Here is a 6,396-nt window from a genome sequence, read left to right on the forward strand (position 1 = left end):
GGGAGAAAGACTAGAGAGGGACTGCTGGAGATCTTGGGCAGAGACAATGACTTTTGATATCAATCGCACTATGTCTCCTTATCTTAGAGACTCAAAATTGTCCTCTAGCTGCTGAGTTCACTACATAGGCCAGATCAGTCTGGAAAGAAATGAAGCATCTGGACCTTGTATTGAGCCTTCCTCAAATCCATTGATGTGAAAACCATTGGCATTTTGGAGTGGGTGTGGGTTTATCAAGAGGTTTGTGAGGATCCAGGATCAAACTCAACTAAATGCAAATCAAGTGTCAGGAGCCAATGCCTAGAGCAGGCAAGAAAGTTCTTTGGTTGAGAAGCAGCAGCTACCCCCCCCCCCCACACACACACCTTGTACTGGGAATCCTGTGCAGAGACAGCAGACTGCCTCACAGCTCAGCAATGAGAGGGTATGCAAAGGGCCTGCCCTGTGCGTGGTAGCAGAAAACGCTCCCTAAATGAGAGCTAGTACTGCTGGCAACTAGACGGATAGGCTGAGGTTCAGTCACCTATGGATGCTGTTGCCCTGGCTGAACTTACGGACTTTGTACTTACTAAGAGGCAAACCTGTTTCAGTTACAAAATTGGCCACCCAGATGTCTTGTGGCTACTTTCCCTGCCAACAGGAGAATCAGTGGGCAGTGGTATTTTATCCTGGATTGACTTTACTCTGTTGACAGAAGCAGGCCACCAAGAGATGGGAGAAGTCATTTCTCCATGCCTGACTGCACCCCTAATAACTTGGGTTGAATTAGTGGCTGCTATGAAATTTAGTTCCGAAGTTTCTCTGGGTTACGAGTCATGCCGGACCCTTCTCTCTGTGGGTAGGGCTCTGGGGTCATAGAGACAGATCTGTGCTGGAGACGCACCGAGGTGTCGGCATAAATCCGAAGCTACAGCAAGCAGAGATCTGGGAGGTTAAAAGAAATATTGGTGCATGCCAGATGCCTTTAATTAAAGTTCTGGAAGATTGAAGAACATCTTTAAAGGAGGGGTTGGTTGGGGGCACATGTGGCTATGAAACCTGGGTGACTGAGAAAAATCTTCATCTTGGCTGTGGACAAAGGTCTGGGAAATTGGGTAGTGTGTGTTTCCACACTGTGGACCTGCATCGAAATGATGGTACCCCAGAGGAAAGTTCTGTTTAATTTTTACAAGATAATTGTAAAATTTTATGGGTTACAGAAGATGGGTTTGGGTCTCTTTCCATCAGGATGTTCTTGTCTCAGTGTGGGGATGGGAGCCCATGTGTGTATAATTAGAAAATTAGCACCTTGGGGAGCTTAGGAATGAAACATCTTGGGCCAATTTTGCTCATCAGAAGTGGGATATTCAGTTCAAGTTGTGCTCCATATCTGCATTTCTGTAGGTGCTGTCCTAGTTGCACAAGGAGTGGTCTGTTCTATTCTGAATGCACACACGCACACGCACACGCGCACACACACACACACACACACACACACATCCTGCTGTGTTTATTTCTCATTAATTCTGCTGATGAAGTTCAACCTCATCTTGGAACCATTGAAAGCAGACATCCTGTCTTTAATAGACACGCATAGTACAGTGGTTTTTCAGAAAAATTATCCTGGATTCTCTAGGGCATTAAATCTAAATTTTCTGTGTCACTTACATTAGGAAGGGTCATCTGACTAAGTGTGACGTATTTAACTTGCTGTGAATTGCTCTGTAGAATAATCACTGAGGGAGTCGAAGAAATGCTTTCATGTTATTGTTGGTGATCATAAAGACTATCACACCTTGTTTTTTCTTTATTCTCTCATACGTTACATTCTGACTACAACCTCTCCTTCTTCCCCTCCTCCCAGCACCCCCTCAATTCCCCTCTTTCCCAGGTCTATGACTCTTCTGTTTCCTTTAGAAAAGAGTAAGTCTCCCAGAGATATCAACAAACACATTGTAACAAGATGTGAAAAGGCTAGGCACAGAAAGACCCCATATCTGCTGTGGGACAATGGTCTTGTACCTTGTAAAGATTGTCACTTGTAGTACTTTAACAAAATGCTGATTGGCCAGTAGCCGGGCAGGAAGTATAGGCAGGGCAACCAGAACAGGAGAATTCTAGGAAGAAGAAAGGGTCAGTCTGCAGTCATCACCCAGACACAGAGGAAGTAAGATGAGACTGTCTCACTGATAAAAGTTACCAAGCCATGTGGCTAACACAGACAAGATTTATGGGCTAAAGTAAGTTATAAGAATTAATAAGAAGCCTGAGCTAATAGTCCAACCAGTTTATAATTAATGTAAGCCTCTGTGTGTTTCTTTGGAACTGAACGGCTATGCTACCAGGTGGAACAGAAATCTCTGTCAACACATATTCAGGCTGGACAAGGCAACTCAGTACGAAGAAAAGGATCCCATGAGCACACAAAAGAGTCAGTGACAATCTCACTCATCCTGTTAGGAGTCCAACAAAACTCCCAGGTAAACATCTAACCATAGCATGTACGCAGAGAGCCTAGTGCAGACCCATGCATGCTCCATGGTTGCCTCTTCATTATCTGTGAGCCCCTATGAACCCTGCTTAGTTGATTCTGTGGGCTGCTACCACACCTTATCAATAAGAGAATTTCACTTTTCTAAAAAAGACATGACAGTGCCCTATTCAGCATTAAGTGATTTTGGAATTACCACTATCTCTAGGCCCCTGAGGTCTGAGGAATGGAATGTTATAGGGGAAGTTTTTAGTCACTGGTCAGGAAGCTATCCTATGCTTACAAAGGGTGCTGCTGCTACCCCTTTATGACTTAGATGGTTTTATTGTTTTAAATGAGGCCTTCTGGGGAAATCTACAAGGAACATCTTGAATCATTGAGTCATCCTACAGTAAGCTTTGCTTGATATAATACTGAAGTCCCTGTCCAGAGGCATGCTGGGTCAGCACTATCTGAACATGCACTGTGTAGGAAGGATGGAGTGTACCTGGGAATGTGCGCTCCTCTGAGTGTGATTACTCTGGGCCGTATGAACACGTGACCTTATTTCCCAACCTTTGCTTCCCGTGCTGAGAGATATTGCTTTGGGAATTATCCCTGGCTCTCTCCTAATGCACTTTAGGTAGCACACCTTTCTTCATTCTTTCTACTGGCTGGCTGTGCTAAAGAGCTCCACACTCACCAAGAGGTGAGCTCATTGCATTAGGTTACAATATAATCAGTAATAATACCAACATTCATAGAGCATTGATTGCTCTGGCAAATCTTCTAGGGGTTTAGCATATACTAAATCAGAGGGTAAAAGCTCCAGGGTCTGCATTTAAATATTTTGCTTTAACTTTTAATACAACAGAGAGTTGCCCATGGGAGACCACAACAGAGAAAGAGTGTTTCTGGGAAATCAGCCTGAAAGGGCAGACATTTTGGGTGGTGCTTTCATGTCAGCTGAATACTATTTTCCACCTCTAGCACTGAGCATTCACTCCTAGGCTGAGCTCAGGAGGTCTTTCTTCTCTACAAGGTCCAATGTCAACATACTCAGCAAAAGCCGCAGGCCTGTGGGACTGAGGACCTTTGGAGAACCAGAGACGGTGGGTGAGACAATAAGGAACTCTAAGAGACAGGGTTTCTCTTCATAGTCCTGGCTGTCCTGGAGTTCACTTTGTAGTCCAGGCTGCCCTCGAACTCACAGAGATCTGTTTGCCTCTGTCTCTCGAGTGCTGGGATTAAAGTTGTGTGCCTGGCTGATAGTGTATATATGTGTTTAAGAAAGAGCTAGTGACTCACTGGGTAACTTTGGCCTCTATCTGCACTAAAGCATATTGATTTCATGTTTCTGTGCCTTGTATTTGCTCTTCTTGCTCCTCCTACCCGTTTCTGAGACTCAGTTGGTGTGCCTCTTTACCAAAAAAGCTGTGGAAGAGCTGTTGCCCCTCCCAGTAACTTTGTGTGCCATATTCCAGATGGTCCATCTCCACTTTCCCAAACAGTGCCATCCACTGGAATCAAGTGTTCAAACACATAAGCCTATTGATCCATTTGATATTCAAAGGCTATCTTGGCTCTGTAAAGTGCCTGCCTCCAAGTACACATCTAACCCTTGACACTACACCTAGTTTTCCTCCAAAATGTCTCTGAATATGCTCAGGACTTGTCTTAGGGTTTTCATTGCTGTAAATAGACACCATGACCATGGCAACTCTTATAAAGAAAACATTTAATTGGGGTGGCTCATTTACAGTATCAGAGGCTCAGTCCATTATCATGGTGGAACATAGTGGCGTGCAGGCAGATGTGGCCATAGATATATCTTGGCTTGCAAGCAACAGGAAGTCAACTGACTGTCGTACTGAGGGAAGGCTGAGCAAGAGAGACCTCAAAGCTCACTCTCACAGTGACAGCTTCCTTCAACAAGGCCATACCTTCTAATAGTGCCACTCCCTTTAGGGACCATTTTCTTTCAAACTACCACATTCCACTCTCTGGCCCCCAAAGGCTTATAGCTGTATCATAATGCAAAAATGCATTCAGTCCAACTTCCAAAGTCCTTGCAGTCTATCACAGTCTCAAAGTTGTTTCAAAATCCAAAGTTCAAAGTCTCTTCTGAGACACACATGGCAATCTCTTAACTGTAATCAGCTTTAAAATCAAAATAAAAATCAGATCACATTCTTCCAACATATAATGACACAGGATACACATTACCATTCCAAAACACAGGGAAAGAGCGTAGTGAGGAAATACTGGACCAAAGTGAAAAGTTTCTGCACCCAAAAAGCCTCTCCACCAACACAATAATCCAAATCAGACCAAATCAAAGCGAATTAGAAAAGGCCCAGGTTTAATGGATACCACACTCCTGGATTGTTTTCCAGTCCCCTAGAGAGGAGATGGGAAAGGAAGACCAGAAAACCACAAGTCTATTCTCTGGGGGAGGGAGGGCAGTTCCAATACCCCATGGGAGTGGTCTTGAGCATCTCTGGGGGAGGTGTCATCATTTGGCGGACTTTCTCAAAACTGAAGTCTGGACTGAGGCAACTCCATGAGAGGGGACTAGGGTTGAAGTTGCCACCCAAACATTCTAGACTTTTTGGACATATGGAAGCCAGGTTCCGGGTAAGGGTTCCATCTAAACATTCCAGACTCTTTGGATATATGGGTGCTAGGGGCTGGGATGAAGCTTCTATCCAAATATTCCAGACTCTTTGGATATATGGGTGCTAGGAGCTGGGATGAAATTTCCATCCAAACACAAAGCAAGACCAAAAACCAGCTGGGCAAACTCCAAGCTCTGCATCTCCATGTCTGGTGTCAAAACACTCTTCAGAACTCCAACTCCTTTCAGCTTTGTTGACTGCAACACACTTTTCTCTTGGGCTGGTTCTACTTCCTGTGAGCAGCTCTCCTTAGCAGGTGTCCCACAACTCTGGCATCTCTAACATCTTGGGTTCCCCAAGGCAATCCAGGCTTCAACGTCACAACTTCATGCAATTGTCTCTCTACTAGGCCTCCATTCATTAACACCCCTATCCATGCCTGGCCTCAGTGGCTTTATTCCATAACTCCTTTCTTCTATCCTTAACTCTAAGGTCAGGACCACGTAGCCGAAGCTGTCCAGTTCTGCTGCTTGATGTGACTGGAATACAGCCTTTTTATTCAATTACATCTTCGTTAGCTTTCTGTTTTATAGACGGTTTCCTTCACTGCCTAAACTTGGCTGTCCTGAAACACACTCTGTAGACCAGGCTGGCCTCAGGTTCAGAGATCCACCAGCCTCTGCCTTCCCAGTGCTGGGATTAAAGTTTGGCTCTACCAAGCTTTTCTTTAGTTTCTTTCCACAAGTTTGGAAATTTAGCTGGGTGTGATCTTGCCCTGAGATCACCACTCCCTTTATTACAGTTGTTCTTAAAAGGGATTTAGCTCTATTCTACTTCCTGGTGCTCTTTTTCTCCTCAAAATTTACTCTTTATAAATTACCCTGCTAAGCTTGCTCCTTTCCATTATAAATCTGCTTTAGAGTTACCACTAATATCCACATGACAGTCTATACTAGGCTGTTTTGAGATTTCTTCTGCCAACAGAATTAATCCCAACTCTTCCCTTTAGCCTCTGGCAGACTTGTCAGACAGGGGCAAAAGGCAGTCACTGTCTTCACCAAAATATCACAAGAATAATCTCTAAGCAACATAGTAAAAATTTTCTACTCTGAAACCTCTTGAGTGAGCTACTGACAGTTCAAATAACCTCTGTCCTCATATTTGTATGAGTCATTCAGCAGTGCTTAAAGCATTCTACTGCTTCCCAAACCCAAAGTACCAAAGTCCAAATTCCTCCAAACAAACACATGGTCAGGCCTATCACAACAATACTCCATTCCTGGTACTTACTTCTGTCCCAGGATTTTCATTGCTCTGAAGAGACAAGAA

This window comes from Arvicola amphibius, chromosome 14, assembly GCF_903992535.2.
Source record: "Arvicola amphibius chromosome 14, mArvAmp1.2, whole genome shotgun sequence".
Taxonomy (NCBI): Eukaryota; Metazoa; Chordata; class Mammalia; order Rodentia; family Cricetidae; genus Arvicola; species Arvicola amphibius.